Here is an 18,929-nt window from a genome sequence, read left to right on the forward strand (position 1 = left end):
TGCCATTCCCTTCTGGCTTGTAGATTTTCTGCTGAGAAATCAATTGTTAACATTATTGGAGTTCCCTTGTATGGTATTTGTTGTTTTTTCCTTGTTGCTTTCAATAATTTTTCTTTGTCTTTAATTTTTGTCAGTTTGATTACCATGTATCTCGGCATGTTTCTCCTTGGGTTTATCCTGTCTGGGATTCTCTGCACCGCCTGGACTTGGGTGGCTATTTTCTTTCCCATGTTAGGGAAGTTTTCGACTATAATCTCTTCAAATATTTTCTTGGGTCCTTTCTCTCTGTCTTCTCCTTCTGGGACCCCTATAATGCTAATGTTGTTGCATTTAATGTTGTCCCAGAGGTCTCTTAGTCTGTCTTTATTTCTTTTCATTCTTTTTTCTTCATTCTGTTCCATGGCAGTGAATTCCACCATTCTGTCTTCCAGGTCACTTACCCGTTCTTCTGCCTCAGTTATTCTGCTATTGATTCCTTCTAGTGTATTTTTCATTTCAGTTATTGTATTGTTCATCTCTGTTTGTTCTTTAATTCTTCTAGGTTTGTTAAACATTTCTTACATCTTCTCAATCTTTGCCTCCATTCTTTTTCTGAGGTCCTGGATCATCTTCACTATCATTATTCTGAATTCTTTTTCTGGAAGATTTCCTATCTCCACTTCATTTAGTTGTTTTTCTGGGGTTTTATCTTGTTCCTTCATCTGGTACAATGTCCTCTGCCTTTTCATTTTGTCTGTCTTTCTGTGAATGTGGTTTTCCTTCCACGGGCTGCAGGATTGTAGCTCTTCTTGCTTCTGCTGTCTGCCCCCTGGTGGATCTTAACTCTGTTCTTAATTATCTTCCCTCTCTTAGTGCTTTTATGTGCACATGATGCGGTCCACACTGTGAGTGTGCATCTTCTGGTACCATGGCCCCTTAGCCCTTCAATTTAGCTTTGGTATGCTGGTCTGTTACTGAAGCTGGCACGTGGAGATAGCATTGTATTTATATAGTAAGCCAAATAGAACTTGTATAAGGACTTTTCTGATGGATGCACAGCTTGTGGAGGGTGGATGGAGCTTCACGATCCATACACTTCTGGTGTTTGAGGATGTTAAAGGTGTGTTGCTGCTTAAAACCACAAGGAATCTTAGTTTAGATTCTAGTTCCTATGAAGCCAGGGATGCTTGTTTAACCCTTTTGGTTTTCTATTCTGTCAAGTTTAGGTAATAATGAAATTTTCTGTATTGGTATTTAAAGGAAAAAGAGAGAGAGAACTTACAATGTTACACATAAATTGAAATATAAAATACCCACATATTTTCATGCTGAGTAAGCTAAAGGCAACTAATATTGCCCCTCCTTAGGGAGGTCTTCATCTGTAGATGGGTGGGAATGAGATGAGGGAGAGTCACCAGGGAACTGACATGAGGTGGTCATGGGCTGTGGACCTCAGGGCTTAACTCTGTCTGAAATGTCCTCCTCCGCCTCCTCCATTTCTTTGCCTTGTCAAGTTCTGTTCATCCTTCAGTTCCCAGTCTAAATGTTATGTGTTCAGAGATGAACCCACCCCCACCGCTCCTCCCCCACAGCTATACACTCATTCAGAAACTTGCCTCTTTCCAGCACTTCACGATTTGGAACTGTATCTTTAATTCTGCTGTTATTTTATACCTGTCTTCCTCACTAGACCTCCCCAGTGTACCCCCAGCTCCTGGGATGATGTCGGTACACTAGCACATAATAGTAGCCTAATAAATATTTGTGGAATGAATGAATGTCCTCAGTATCTTTTCTGCAACTGTGGGGTTGAATCAGGTGACCTGGGTGTTTTCCACATCTGAGATGCCTTGGGGTCTGAGGGTCCCAGTAAGGGCTCTGAGTCCTGTGGCTCTTGGGGTGGAGGGTGGGTGAAGGAACAGCAGCAGAAGGGAGCTGGAGTCCCACCCTGGTTGGGCCAGTAGGTGGTGCAGGTGAGCTGGCTCCCTGGCTGGGGCTGGGAGCTGGGGAGTCACAGGTGGGTGTGGGGTTGGAGCACCTTTGCCAGAGCTGAATATCTGGACCTGCTGGGTGAGGAGGCGGGGTGCCTAGATGGTGCAGGTGCAGGAAGGAAGGGAGAATGCCTGGAGATGCAAACATGCTGGGGCACTGGCTGCAGGGGTGTGTTAGGTGTTGGAGTCCTGGTACTTCTGGCAATAAAACCACTCTTGGCACATCAGCATGTAGAGTGGCAAGGCAGCCTCTCCTGAGACTTGGAGATCTGAGAGGAGCCCCACCCCGCCTCCCAGAGGGGTGTCCAGTGCTGCCTTGGGACAAGTCTCCTACTTGCTCTTGGTCAGCTCCTGCTCCCACTGTTCTCACAAATATTCTCACATTTCACTTCCTTCCTCAAGCTTCCATCCCAACCCTCTTACTCTCAGCAGAGAAAATTGGGGCCCATCCAGCAAGACCTCTCTCAACATCCTGTGACCTTGCAAATGTTCCTGCAACCATATTCCCACATGCAGTTCTTCATATTTTTTCTTTCTTCACATCAGCCTCAGAAGGTGATGAGTCCCCTCTTCTGTTAAGGTCCAGCTCTTTGCTTCTTCCTTCTGTTCATGGTCTTTTGGGACCTCTATTTTAACTCATCACCTTTACCTCTCAAATTAATGTTTATGGCCAAAACACCTTTCCTTAACACTAGGTTAAAATTCTAACTCTGGTCGTATCTCCACTTGGCTATCTAGTAGCATTGACAACTTTGATGTGTAAATCTGAGCTCCTGGTCTTTCCTCTGAAACTGCTCACACTGCTGTCTTCCCCAGCTCAGCAAGTGGATGCCATGCTTCTAGTTGCCCAGGCCCAAAATCCCTGGGGCCATCACTGACTCCTTTTTTTCTCTCATTCCCCTCGCCCAGCTGGCTCTCCCTTCAAAATATATTCAGAATTCAGCTGCTTCTCAGCACCTCCCTGGCTACCATGCTGGTTCCGTGCATCATCATCTATCACTTGAAATGTTATGATGGCCTCCTAATTGGACTCCCTGATTCTGCCATCCCCCAGGCCTGGAGGAGGACAGGCTCCTATTCTCAACACAGGAGCTACAGAGAAACTGTTAAGATCCAACCAAGTCAGATCATGTCTTTCTTCTACTCAGAACCCTCTGATGGTTTCTCTCCCGTGTCACTCAGAGTAAGAGCCAACGTCCTTACTCTGGCCTGAAAGGTCCTACTCAACCTTGCTCCTCGTTTTGCCTCTGACCGTATCTCCTACTATTTCTCCCCTCTCTCGCTGTGCTCCAGCCTCACTAGCCTCCCCCTGCACCTCCAGCACACTCTACCTCCAGTGAGCTTGTTTCATACATTTGTAATACAGTTAGATGAAAGAAAATACATCCTGTGTTCTATCTTAGAACTGTGCCTACCTCCTAAATGATTTAAAAAAGGTTTGCATGCATTTAGGATCATTCTTTGTGCTGTATGGTTCAATGGGTTTTGCCAAGTGCACAGTCAAGTTTCATAATTGCAATGTCATGCAGAGTAGTTTCACTTCCCTAAAAATCCTTTGTAGTTCACCTACTCAACACCGCCCCCCCCGCCCCCGCCAAAGAAGCCCTGAACCCCTGGCAACCATTGATCTTTTTACTGTCTGTATAGTTTTGTCTTTTTCAGAATGTCATATAATTGGAAGCATACAGTATATAGCCCTTTCAGACTGTCTTCTTTCCCTTATTAATATACATTTAAAGTCAGCCATGTCTTCTCCTGGCTTGATAGCTTGTTTCTTTTTAATTGCTGAATAATATTCCATTGTACGGACGTACCACAGATTGTTTAACTGTTCACCTATTGAAGGACATCTTGGTTGCTTCCAGTTTTTGCTGATTATGAACAAAGCTGCTATAAATACTTCCATGCAAATTTTTGTGTGAATATGTTTTCAAGTCAATTGGATAGATCCCTAGATGCATGATTGCTAGATAAAATGGTAAGACTATGTTTAACTCTGTAAGAAACTGCCAAACTATCTTCCAAAAGAACTATATCATTTTGCATTCCCAATGCGTTCAGCAATGAGTGAAAATTCCTGTTGCTCCACATCCTCACTAGCTTAGTTTTTTGGATTCTAGGCATTCCAACAGGTGTGTAGTGGTATCTCGCTCTAATTTTAGCTTGCCATTCCCTAATGACAAATGATAGCATCTTTTCATATGCTTATTTGTCATCTGTATCTCTTTTTTTGTGCAAAGTCTGTTTAGGTATTTTGTCCATTTTAAAATTGGATTGTTTGTTTTCTTGTTGAGTTTTAAGAGTTCTTTACATATTTTGGATACAAGTCCTTTATTAGATATATGTTTTGCAAATGTTTTCTCCCAGTCTGTGGCTTGTCTTTTCATTCTCTTATCATTGTCATTCACAGAGTAGAAATTTTTAATTTTAATGAAGTCCAATTTATCAATTTTTCTTTCATGAATTGTACTTTTGATGTTGTGTCTAAATAAATTGCCAAATTCAAGGTCACATAGATTTTTCTCCTATATTTTCTTCTAGAAGGTTTACAGTTTTCCATTTTCCATTTAGGTCTAGGATTCATTTAGAGTTATTTTTGTGAAAGGTATGAAATTTGTGTCTAGGTTCTTTTTTTTTTTTCTTGCATATAGACTATCTAATGGTTCCAGCACAATTTCTTTCTCTCTTTTTCTTTTTTTGCACTCAATTTTTCATCATTTATTTTGTTGGAAATAATTTTGTGAACTAGTAAACAATAAAATCAGGAAAAGCAAATAAACAAAAACAACAGTTTAGTGCTTAAATCCACAAGGTTCTGGAATCAGATGGTTTGACTTTCCTGGCTTGTCTGCTTACTATCTTTCTGATATTAGGTAAGTTACATAATGCCTCTGTTCCTCAGCTCACTTATCTGGTAGTGTTAGTAATAACTCTGTTGGGAGGAATGAAGAAGTTAATATGCATAAAGCTCTATGAGCAATACTTGGAAACTGATGTCAGTATATATAAATTATTATTAAGATTCAGCATTATCAATTTTTAAAAAAGTCTCAGATCTTCTTGGATTTGAATTAGTGTTAAGAATCATCACCATTGTTAGGCTTAGGAGGTTATGAAGTAATAAGATGTTAAGCAGGTTAAACAGGAGTTGGTCATTATATTGTCACCTCTTAATCACTTATTCTCTGACCTCATTGTTTTATAAATCAACCATGCTCTCCTAATTATCAAAATCTGGATAAATCTTACTCAACCTTGCTTCAGCATTTGGCCAGCACAATTTCTTAAAAAGACTATCTCTTGTTCATTGAATTGTCTTTATTCCTTTGTTAAAGATAAGTTGGGGCTTCCCTGGTGGTGCAGTGGTTGGGAGTCCGCCTGCCGAGGCTAGGGGAAGCGGGTTCGTGTCCCGGTCCGGGAAAATCCCACATGCCGCGGAGCAGCTGGGCTCGTGAGCCATGGCCGCTGAGCCTGCGCGTCTGGAGCCTGTGCTCCGCAACGGGAGAGGCCACAGCGGTGAGAGGCCCGCGTACCGCAAAAAAAAAAAAAAAAAAAAAAAATAAAGATAAGTTGACTATATCTGAGTGGGTCTATTTCTGGGCTCTCTATTTTGTTCTATTGATCTATGTATCTATTCTTTTGCCAATACCACACAGTCTTGATTGCTGTAGTTTTATAACAAGTCTTGAAATTAGGTAGTGTAAGTCTTCCAGCTTCAGTCATCTCCTTCACTATTGTGTTGGCTATTCTGGGTGTGTTGCTTTTCTGTATAAACTTTAGAACCAGTTTGGCAATATATCCAAAATATCTTGCCGAAATTTGTTTGGGATTGCATTAAATCTATAGATCAAATTGGAAAGAATGGCTATCTTAACAATACTGAGTCTTCTAATCTATGAACACAGAATATCTCTCCATTTATTAAAATCATTTTTTTGATTTGTTTCATCAGAGTTGGGTAGTTTTCTGCATATTCATCTTATACCTATGTAGTTAGATTTATACCTAAATATTTTATTGGTTTTGCTGCTATTGTAAATTGTGTATTTCAAATTCCAATTGTTCATTTCTGGTGTAGAGGAAAACAATTGACTTTTGTATATTAACCTTGTATCCTTTTGTATATTAACCTTATAACCTTGTATCCTGTGACTTTTCTACACTTCTTAGTTCCAGGAGGGTTTTTTTGTTTGTTTGTTTGTTTTTTGTTTTGTTTTTGTCAATTCTTTGGGATTTTCTACATAGACAATCCTGCCATTTGAGAACACAGACCATTTTATTTCTGTGGACTTTGAAACACATGTTGACAGCATTCTACACCAGCTGCTCAATGTGGCACCAGGGGAGAATTTTTTTTTTTTTTTGTCATTTGCAGGGGTCTGTCCTGAGTACAGAAATCAAAGCTCTTATGCAAGGGGAAGTATAAAAGGTGGCATTTCTGAGAGATCAACTCTAGAATGGTGTAATTTCAATGTTTTCATTGAAATTTTATCTTAGGGGTAACAGAGAACATCAAAGGGCTGACAGGTAACATCAAAGGGCTGACAGGCCACATGTGTTTTTTTGTTCGCTTGATTATACCAAGCTTTCCTTGGCAGAGAAAACCCAAATAGATAGGAGGCACACTGAGGGAACATGCTTGTCCTGGGTTTCCTCTTGCCGTTGGCTACCTCTTATCACCCTCCTCCACAGGTTCCTTTCCTCCGGCTCCTTGGAATATTGACATTCCCCAAAGCTCCGTCCCTGTCCCTCTTGTCTTTTCCCTCTACTGCTCCACAGATTGTCTCATCCACTGTCATAGTTTTAACCTCTCATCTATTAAGAATGCTTAATTCTGTGGGTCCAGCCAAGATCCTTTTCTGAGCTCCAGATGCACATGTGTAATGGCTGTGTGATGGCCATCCCAGGGCTCCCATGTCCAGCAGCATATGTAACTTCTTTCCCCAAAAGTATTTCCCAAGCTGGAAAACTCCATGTCACTCTTTCCCCCTCTGCTTCATCCACACCAAGTGTGGGAGGCAGTATTTTTACTGGCTCAATGCTTATACTTGGGACAGAGCTGGGGCCAAATCTAAGCCTCTGTTTACAGATCTGAAAAATAGAATACACAAACGCATAACTTCTGAGGCTCTTGTGAGGACTGAATGAGATAATGCAGATGAAGTGCCTAATATCATCCAAGAGCACAATAGTCCTCAATAACTATGAACTATTATTTACAAGCAGTTAGCTCCAAGTCTTATGGTTTTGAGCTCAGAAATGTCTCCTGACTCTAATCTCTTCCTTCCTTTCCCATGCCAAGGCCTGAGTTAATGTCCTCATTTCTCACCCAAGCACTTCATGAGTCACATTATTGGCTATTCATTTCTCATAGTGCTGATGGTGTAATCTTTCTTAAAAACAAAAGGAAAGCAAACGAACAAAAAACATGTGTGACCTGTTAGGCCTTGCTGGTTCCTTTTATCCGTAGGATAAAATCGAAACATGTTTTGGCACACCAGACCCTTCACTCTGCACATTCAGCTCTCCTAGTCTGCATCCACTCCCTTCTTTGTTTCCTTGGTTCTCTCCTGACTCAGCCAACACACCTGTTCCCTGAACTTACCAGACCCACTCCCAGGTCAGTGAGAGTGTGAATGTGCTGTTCTGTCTCCTTGGGGGTTCATCCCCTCGCTCCTCTTAAAATAATGGCTCTTAAAAACGCAGCACAAACATCACATCTTCTGTTCATCCCTCCTCAGTCATCCAAGACAGAGATTCCTTGTCCTTCATCCAAGATTTGAGACCCTGGGGCCTCTTGATTTTCATGTTGTGTTGGATTTTGGCTTATTTCTCTATATCACCTGTGAGGTTGTGAGCTTTTGAGGACAGAATACAGTGTCATATTTTGTGATGTACCCTCAACTCCTAAGGGATCAATAAACGTTTGTGGCATGATTAATGAACTAATGATATTGTTGGTCTACATGGTGGTCTCCCCACTGGAACTTGAACTCCGAAAGGGCTAAGACCTGTATGCCGTTCATTTTTGTGTCTTTAGCACCTAGCTGGGTTCCTGAATGTCATAGTTGCTTAATAGCTTGTGTGAGTGAACGGGAAAGTGAGAGCTGAATGTCCTCATGGATAAGGGCACTGGGATGGCCTCAGATTAAAATTGCTCAGCTGATACTTAGAGGGTGGGGGCCCAGGCTGAGTTAGCCTCCAGCAAGGGACCTGGGAGTTTCTCTTGGGGGTTCCCTGGAATAGAATTGCCTTCCTCCATGGGAATTGACTTCCTGGTTTCTCCCTCCACTCCCTATTCCTGCACCTACACATTCCTCCTCTACCGTAATGGGTTTTTCCTTGAGTTTAAGATGATGACCACAGTTAAAATAAACAACAAGACAATAGAAATAAAAATAAACCTGGTGCTTTTGGATAGATTAACTAATCTCTCTAAGCCTCAGTTTCTTCATCTGTACCTGTAAGATGGTTGCTGTGGGAAATTTGTTCTGTTTTCCACAGTGATGGAGTGACAACCTTTTTAGTAAAAGGAAATTGCTGGTTTCAGCTAACACATTTTTATTTCTCTTAATATTTTGGTGTTTTCTTAAAAGATCAAGTGGCCTCAGAAAGGGGACAACCAAGGGCTTCCCTGGTGGCGCAGTGGTTGAGAGTCCGCCTGCCGATGCAGGGGACACGGGTTCGTGCCCCGGTCCGGGAAGATCCCACATGCCGCGGAGCGGCTAGGCCCGTGAGCCATGGACGCTGAGCCTGCGCGTCCGGAGCCTGTGCTCCGCAACGGGAGAGGCCACAACAGTGAGAGGCCTGCGTACCGCAAAAAAAAAAAAAAAAAAAAAAGGGACAACCAAGTGGCTCTCAGTAAGTGCCAACGAGGAGCCCAAGGTGTCTCAGCTAGAAAGGGCACAGGGTAGGGTCTGCAAACTCAAGCATGTCTGACTTCAAAGCCAGTGCACTTTCCTCTAGCTTAACGTCCTCTAGTCTTAGGGACACTCTACCCCTTTTTTTCTGTGGAAACTATGACACCCAGTGAGCCTTTGTCAGAGAATGCTAATAACCCACGAGGCTACCTGTACAGCCCCGAGACCGAATGAGGCAAACGCTTGCTAGAGTGGAAAGGAACCCTCAAACCTTGGGGTTGGAGAGGCTCCAAATGACGGAGATAATGTGCAGTGCCAGCTGTTCACCAGCAGGGGGCCGGCGAGTCTGCCCGTGTTCTTGTGTGGCATGCAGGGACACTGGAACGTTGTCAGGAACTCTTAGGTTGGTTGAGATCATAAGGCAGCCACCACGATATCCTTCCATCTAGACAGAGATTTAGAGCTGTGAGCTCCACAGTGGCCATGTGAGGTGGACTTTATTGCCCCCATTTTACAGAGGCTCAGATAGTTTGAGTGGTCTCTCCGAGGTCACACAGCCTTGCAAACCCTTGGTCCCCAAATCCAGTTATTTTACTGCACATCTTGAGCTCTTTCTGGCACATCACACTGGCTCTTTGGTAGATCTGACAATTTTATAAATAAATAAATAAATAAATATATGTTTCCTCATACTTAATTCTATCTCCTATTTACCTGCCCAGTCCACCAAATAACTGGTCGCATTTGAAATTCCCAGTGACAAGGAACTCACTACCTCCAAATGCTTTCTTCAGGAGCAGAGGGAACAGCTTTGAAGGGAACTCTCTGGTGTTGCTTCTCCTGGGTATAGCTGCAGAATTTAGGGAAGGCTTTTATTTATCCATTTATCAACTATATGCTAGTTATCTACTAAGTAGTCACAAAGTCCATGTCTTAGTCAGTTTGGGCTGCCATAACAAAATACCATCGACTGGGTGGCTTAGCCAACAGATGTTTATTTTCTCACAGTTTTGGAGGCTTGAAGTCTGAGATCAGGGTACCACCATGGTCAGGTTCTGGGGATAGCTCTCTTCCTGGTTTTCAGACAGCTGCCTTTGTGCTGTGTCCTCACTTGGTAGGGAGAGAGAGCACGTCTCCTCTTATAAGGGCACTAATCCCATCATGAAGGCCTCATCCTCATGACCTCATCTAAACCTAATTATCTCCCAAAGGCCCCGTCTCCAAATACCATTACTTTGGGAGTTAGGGCTTCAACATATGAATTTGAGGAGCGGGACTCAATTAAGCCCATAGCTGTTCAGATGCCCATTAGTATAAAGTTATATCCTGTAACACTGTGATTTATAAGAAATACATATTTGTTCATCTCTGATCCTTACACAGAGATCCTAAAACCTTTGGAATTTCCTGTGATGAGAGCTATAAAAATGTTTTTCTGTTATGTTAATGAGGGGGGTTAACACCCCTTTGGGAAAATTACCTAAGGATGGGGGTTGGTTGCCAGTGGAGCCAACCATGTGATTAGAGGGTTAAAACTTTCAGTACCACCCCCATCTCTAGGGAGGGGAGAGGGGCTGGAAATTGAGTTCAATCACCAATGGTCAATGTGTAATCAATCAAGCCTGTGTAACGAAGGCTCCATTACACATATGATAGTTCTAAAAATCGAACTACCATATGATCCAGCAATCCCATTCCTGGGTATATATCTGGAGAAAGTCATAATTTGAAAAGATACATGCACCCCAGTGTTCATTGCAGCATTGTTTACAATAGCCAAGACATGGAAGTAACCTGAATGTCCATTGACAGAGGAATGGATAAAGAAGATGTGGTATGTATACACATGGAATATTGCTCAGCCATAAAAAAGAATGAATAATGCCATTTGCAGCAACATGGATGAACCTAGGGATTATCAAGTAAGTCAAACAGATATATGATATCACTCATACATGGAATCTAATTAAAAATTATACAAATGAACTTATTTACAAAACAGAAACAGACTCACAGATTTCAAAAACAAATTTATGGTCATCAAAGGGGAAAGTGGGGGAGGGATAAATGAGAAGTTTGAGATTAACATATACACACTACTATATATAAAATAGATAACCTACAAGGACCTATTGTATAGCACAGGGAACTGTACTCAATATTCTGTAATAACCTACATGGGTAAAGAATCTGAAAAAGAATGAATATATGTATATGTATAACTGAATCATTTTGCTGTACGCCTGAAACTAACACAACATTGTAAATCAACTATATTCCAATAAAAAAAAAAAGAAAAAGCCCTAAAAGGACTGGGTTTGGGGAGCTTCTGGGTTGGTGAACATGTGGGGATTTGGGAGAATGGCACACTGTAGAGAGCATGGGAGCTCTGCACCCTTTCCTCATACCTTGCCTTGTGCATCTCTTCCATCTGGCTGTTCTGAGTTACATCTTTTTGTAAGAAACCTGTAATCTAGCAAGTAAAATGTTCCTCTGATTTCTGTGAGCCACTCTAGGAAATTAATTCAATCCAACAGGAAGTCGTTGGAACCTCCAATCTACAGCACAGGTGACAACCTGGACTTGTGATTGGCATCTGAAGTGGTGGTAGTGGGGCAGTCTTATAGCACTGAACACTTAACCTGTGGAATCTGACACTATTTCCAGGTAGATAGTATCAGAGTTGAGTTGAATTGTTAGGACACCCAGCTGGTGTCAGAGAATTGCTTGGTGGTGTTGGAAAACTCACACATCAGAACTGGTGTCAGATATTAACTCTCCTCTGTTCTTTGTATGAATTTTAACTTTTCCCCCATACGTGTTTGGACATTTTCCTCTATGCTGTTTGTTGTAAATTGAATTAGTCAAGATAGGCTTCGCTAGCTATCACAGCCCTCCAAATTACAGTGTCCTAATACAACAAACATTGACTTGTCACTCATGGCAAGTCTGATACGGGTCAGTGTAGACTCTCCTCTGTCCTGTCAGTCAGGGTTATTCTAAGTGATAACCCAATATTAATATGTGGCAGGTGAATAAAACAAACATATCAGTGGTCAAAAAATGCAACCTGGTAAGTGCTACCATGGAGGTATATGGGGCTCTAAGATAACACAGATGAGAGGTTGGGGGATTGAGAAAGTCATCCTAGGAGAAAAGGAAGTAACTAGGTGAAGGATGAGAAGGGCTCATAGGAAACCATCAAAGAAAACATCAAGTTTCATGGAATGGGCAGCATTTGACATGATCAGAGAAAAGGGTGTGAGAGGGAATAATGGGAGATGGGGCAAGCAGGTAGAAGATGTGGATGGCCTTCTATGAGAAGCTGAAGAGTTGGGATTAAAGAAAGGGATAGTTCACAATGGAAGTCAAAACACACCTTAAAACTCTTTTGATAAATTAATATTTTCTGAGCACCAACAATGGGCTGGGCACTTGTACCTACATTATTTCATTTCAATTTCACATTTTCCTGTACATAAGAGTGATTATCTGCATTTTGTGATTGAAAAAGGAGCCTTAGGGAAACTAAGTGCAATTCTCTCACACCACATCCAAAATGATTTTTGCTGTGTCTCACCACCTGGCCACAAAGAACACAAAACACTAGATCAACGAACATCCCTGCTCTGTGATGGTCAAATCTTAGAACAAATCACTGTCAGAGCTGGAGGCACTCAGATAAAATCTAACTCAGTGTTTTTCAGAGAACGCACTTTGGACCATCTGCATGTGAGAATTAATAAAGAGAAACTTCAGTTAAAATAAAGTTATGAGACCAGAAGGGGGAGCTCCTATGCTCTACAACAACAGCAGAGCCCAAGTGGAAAAAGAAAGACTTCCTCTTCTTGCCTGGGAAGAGCTCAGCCAATGAGAGACTGTCATAAATCAGCCAATGAAAAGCCACTATACTTTGAACTCTCAATTCCTCCAATGGATTCTTTTTTGCTATAGCCCTCCTAACTTCATTTTCCCCTCTATAAAAGCATTCTCTTCTTCTTGCTGTGTGGGGACATGCATGTGGTGTGCAGACTCCAAACTGCAATTCTTTGCTGATCCTGAATAAACGAATTTTTGCTGGAGAAATAACTGGCTTGCTATTTGTTTTAGGTCAACATGCATCAGCAATACTTAGGGTAATCATTAAAATGCAAATTCCTAGGTTCCACTCCAGACTCTTTGAGAGGTGAAGCTTGAAAATCTGCATTTATTATGATCACTTCAGGTACGTTTTATGTGCACACAGAGATTTAGAGGTGCTTATCTAGTTCATCTCTTTTGTAAAATTAAGAAATTTAGGTTCAGAGATGACTCTGAACAAGTTGTATGAGGACACACAGCTTTTGCTTGAATTTGCATTGGGATTTGGATTTCAAATCATCCAACTCAGTGCTTTAGGTCCAAATTCAGCTTCGAGGAGTGACCTTACATAAATGAGTTTAACTACTCTGGACCTCAGTTTCCTCATTTATAAAATGGCAATAGTTTCCACTTTACCTACATCACAGGAGTGAAGAGTCAAATAGGATGTAGCTGTGAAAGTGTTGTGTAAATTTTGTCATTGTTATTACACTGTTATGTGTATGAAATCAGAGCTCTGGATACAGGGAAAGAGACAAAGGGAAGAGTAGCTAAAAAAGTAAAAGCATTCATAATAGATAGACCCAGAAAAGAAAATGACCTGAAAGGTTAACCTTTAGCTGTGTGAATGTGTGTGTATGACTCACTTTTAACCATAGTCAATTAAGTTAGATTTTCCTTTCAGCAGAGAGTGGGTGCAAAATAGATGGAGTCAGAGGTCATTGCTTCAGAAGAGATGTATGGGGTAGAATTAGCATGTTTTACTAGTGTTCCAGATATAGATTTTTCTAGATGATAAAAATTCTTACACTGCATTAAAAGAAGTCCTCATATGTCAATGCATTTTGTAAAGCTAAGTTATTCTTTTTTTTTTTGTGGTATGCAGGCCTCTCACTGTTGTGGTCTCTCCTGTTGCAGAGCATAGGCTCCGGACACGCAGGCTCAGTGGCCATGGCTCACGGACCTAGCCACTCTGCGGCATGTGGGATCTTCCCAGACCGGGGCACGAACCCGTGTCCCCTGCATCGGCAGGTGGACTCTCAACCACTGCACCACCAGGGAAGCCTAAAGCTAGGTTATTCTTGACACCAAAACTACAGATGGGCAGTAGTAATTTTATTCAAATGAATAAAATTAGAAAAATTGCAAGCCAATCTCTCCTATGTATTCAGATGCGAAATCCTAAAGAAAATTATTAGTAACCCAAATCTAGAAATGCACAAAATGATATGCAATAACTTGACTTTCACTCCAGGAATGCAAATTCCTGTCCATGAATATCGAGAACTCTTATGATTCAACTAGAGAAAGACAGTCAACCTAGTAGAAAAATGGGCAAAATATTTGAAAAGACATTCTGTAATAGAGAAAATATGACTGGCCAATAAATACATGAAAAAGCTTGGTCTTCTTAGTGATCATGCTGATAATTAAGCTAACTATATAATTTGAGACGTCTAAAAATGAACAGAAGAATAAACCTGAAGTTCAAGTTAAAACCATAAGATATGCATAAATTAGTAAAAATTAAAGTGTCTGACAATATCAAGTACTGGTTAGGATGTGGAGGAACAGGAACTCTTATGTAGTTCTAGTGGAGATATAAATTGTAACAACCACTTTGAAGAACAAGTGGCATTGGTAAGAGTAAAGTTGAAGATATACATAGTCTAAAACCTGGTAATTCTGCTAATTCTACAGAAACTCTTACATATGTAACAAATAAATATGTATTAGAATATTACAGTAGTATTGTAAAACTTGAAAATAATTCAATATCATCAACAGTACAATGAATAAATGTACTGTGTGATAGTCACATGTAGAATACTATACAGCAGTGAAAATTAATTTTATGCTTCAAAATTGATGAACCTCAAAAACTTAATGTTGAGGAGATTTGTTCAAGATGCAGAGTAGAAGGACGTGCTCTCACTCCCTCTTGCGAGAACACTGGAATCACAACTAACTGCTGAACAATCATCAACAGGAAGACACTGGAATACACCAAAAAAGATATCCCACATCCAAAGACAAAGGAGAAGCCACAATGAGATGGTAAGAGGGGCACAATCACAATAAAAATCAAATCCCATAACTACTGGGTTGGTGACTCACAAACTGGAGAACACTTAAACCACAGAAGTCCACCCACTGGAGTGAAGGTTCTGAGCCCCACGTCAGGCTTCCGAACCTGGGGGTCTGGCAATTGGAGGAGGAATTCCTAGAGAATCAGACTTTGAAGGCAAGCAGGATTTGATTGCAGGACTTCGACAGGACTGGGAGAAACAGAGACTCCACTCTTGGAGGGCACACACAAAGTAGTGTGCGCATCGGGACCCAGGGGAAGGAGCAGTGACCCCATAGGAGACTGAACCAGACTTACCTACTAGTGTTGGAGGGTCTCCCGCAGAGGTGGGGGGTGGCTCTGCCTCACCGTGAGGACAGGGACACTGGCAGCAGAAGTTCTGGGAAGTACTCCTTGGTGTGAGCCCTCCCAGCGTCCTCCATTAGCCCCACCAAAGAGCCCAGGTAGGCCCCAGTGTTTGGTCGCCTCAGGCCAAACAATCAACAGGGAGGGAACCCAGCCCCACGGAACAGCAGTCAAGTGGATTAAAGTTTTACTGAGCTCTGCCCACCAGAGCAACAGCCAGCTCTACCCATCACCAGTTCCTCCGATCAGGAAACTTGCACAAGCCTTTTAGATAATAGCCTCATCCACCAAAAGGGCACAGAGCAGAAGCAAGAAAACTACAATCCTGCAGCTTGTGAAACAAAAACCACATTCACAGGAGGATAGACAAAATGAAAAGGCAGAGGACATTGTACCAGATGAAGGAACAAGATAAAACCCCAGAAAAACAACTAAATGAAGTGGAGATAGGCAATCCTCCAGAAAAAGAATTCAGAGTGATGACAGTGAAGATGATCCAGGACCTTGGAAAAAGAATGGAGGCAAAGATCGAGAAGTTGCAAGAAATGTTTAACAAAGACCTAGAAGAATTATGGAAGAAACAAACAGAGATGAACAGTAAAATAACTGAAGTGAAAAATACACTAGAAGGAACTAATAGCAGAATAACTGAGGCAGAAGAATGGATAAGTGACCTGGAAGACAGAATGGTGGAATTCACTGCTGCAGAACAGAATAAAGAAAAAAGAAGGAAAAGAAATGAAGACAGCTGAAGAGACCTCTGGGACAACATTAAATACAACAACATTCGCATTATAGGGGTCCCAGAAGGATAAGAGAGAGAGAAAGGACTCGAGAAAATGTTTGAAGAGATTATAGTCAAAAACTTCTGGAACATGGGAAAGGAAATAGCCACCCAAGTCCAGAAAGCACAGAGAGTCTCATACAGCATAAACCAAAGGAGAACACGACGAGACACATAGTAATCAAACTGGGAAAAATTAAAGACAAAGAAAAATTATTGAAAGCAGCAAGGGAAAAATGACAAATAACATACAAGGGAACTCCCATAAGGTTAACAGCTTATTTCTCAGCAGAAACTCTACAAGCCAGAAGGGAGTGGTATGATATACTTAAAGTGATGAAAGGGAAGAACTTAAAACCAAGATTACTCTACCCGGCAAGGATCTCATTCAGATTTGATGGAGAAATCAAAAGCTTTACAGACAAGCAAAAGCTAAGAGAATTCAGCACCACCAAACCAGCTCTACAACAAATGCTAAAGGAACTTCTCTAAGTGGGAAACACAAGAGAAGAAAAGAACCTACAGAAACAAACCCAAAACAATTAAGAAAATGGTTATAGGAATATACATATTGATAATTACCTTAAACGTGAATGGATTAAATGCTCTAACCAAAGGACACAGCCTTGATGAATGGATACAAAAACAAGTCACATATATATGCTATGTAAAAGAGACCCACTTCAGACCTAGGGACACATACAGACTGAAAGTGAGGGGATGGAAAAAGATATCCCATGCAAATGGAAATCAAAAGAAAGCTGGAGCAGCAATACTCATATCAAATAAAATAGACTTTAAAATAAAGAATGTTACAAGAGACAAGGAAGGACACTACATAACAATCAAGGGATCATCCAAGAAGAAGATATAACAATTATAAATATATATGCACCCAACATAGGAGCACCAAAATATATAAGGCAACTGCTAACAGCTATAAAAGAGGAAATTGACAGTAACACAATAATAGTGGGGGACTTTAACACCTCACTTACACCAATGGACAGATCGTCCAAACAGGAAATTAATAGGGAAACACAAGCTTTATGTGACACAATAGAACAGATAGATTTAATTGATATTTATAGGACATTCCATCCAAAAACAGCAGATTACACTTTCTTCTCAAGTGTGCGTGGAACATTCTCCAGGATAGATCACGTCTTGGGTCACAAATCAAGACTCAGTAAATTTAAGAAAATTGAAATCATATCAAGCGTCTTTTCTGACCATAACACTCTGAGATTAGAAATGAATTACAGGGAAAAAACGTAAAAAACACAAACACATGGAGGCTAAACAATACGTTATTAAATAACCAAGAGATCACTGAAGAAATCAAAGAGGAAATCAAAAAATATCTGGAGACAAATGACAATGAAAACACGACGATCCAAAACCTATGGGATGCAGCAAAAGCTGTTCTAAGAGGAAAGTTTATAGCAATACAATCCTACCTCAAGAAACAAGAAACAGCTCAAATAAACAATCTAACCTTACACCTAAAGGAACTACAGAAAGAAGAACAAACAAAACCCAAAGTTAGCAGTAGGGGAGAAATCCTAAAGATCAGAGCAGAAATAAATGAAATAGAAACAAAGAAAACAATAGCAAAGATCAATAAAACTAAAAGCTGTTCTTTGAGAAGATAAACAAAATTGATAAATCTTTAGACAGACTCATCAAGGAAAACAGGGAGAGGACTCAAATGAATAAAATTAGAATGAAAAAGGAGAAGTTACAATGGACACCACAGAAATACAAAGCATCATAACAGACTAGTACAAGTAACTCTATGCCAATAAAATGGACAATCTAGAAGAAATGGACAAATACTTAGAAAGGTATAACCTTCCAAGACAGAACCAGGAAGAAATAGAAAATATTAACAGGCAAATCACAAGTAATGAAGTTGAAACTGTGATTACAAATCTTCCAACAAACAAAAGTCCAGGACCAGACTGCTTCACAGGTGAATTCTATCAAACATTTAGAGAAGAGCTAACACCCATCCTTCTCAAACGCTTCCAAAAAATTGCAGAGGAAGGAACACTCCCAAAGTCATTCTATGAGGCCACTATTACCCTGGCACCAAAACCAGACAATGATACTACAAAAAAAGAAAATTACAGACCAATAACACTGATGAATATGGATGCAAAAATCCTCAACAAAATGCTAGCAAACAGAATCCAACAACACATTAATAGGATCATACACCTATTCACACATAAATCAAGTGGGATTTCTCCCAGGGATGCAAGAATTCTTCAATATACACAAATCAATCAGTGTGATACACTATATTAACAAATTGAAGAATAAAAACCATATGATCATATCAATAGATGCAGAAAAATCTTCTGACAAAATTCAGCACCGATTTGTGATAAAAACTCTCCAGAAAGTGGGCATAGAGGGAACCTACCTCAGCATAATAAAGGCCATATACCACAAACTCATAGCAAACATCATTCTCAATGGTGAAAAACTGAAAGCATTTCCTCTACAATCAGGGACAAGACAAGTTTGTCCACTCTCACCACTATTATTCAATATAGTTTTGGAAGTCCTAGCTATGGCAATCAGAGAAGAAAAAGAAATAACAGGAATACAAATTGGAAAAGAAGAAGTAAAACTGTCACTGTTTGCAGATGACATGACACTATACATAGAGAATCCTAAAGATGCCACCAGAAAACTACTAGAGCTGATCAATGAATTTGGTAAAGTTGCAGGATACAAAATTAATGCACAGAAATCTATGGCATTCCTGTACACTAATGATGAAAAATCTG

The sequence above is a fragment of the Delphinapterus leucas genome, chromosome 1, assembly GCF_059928025.1.
Source record: "Delphinapterus leucas isolate spDelLeu-1000000601 "Yukka" chromosome 1, BTC_Dleu_Yukka2, whole genome shotgun sequence".
Lineage (NCBI taxonomy): Eukaryota > Metazoa > Chordata > Mammalia > Artiodactyla > Monodontidae > Delphinapterus > Delphinapterus leucas.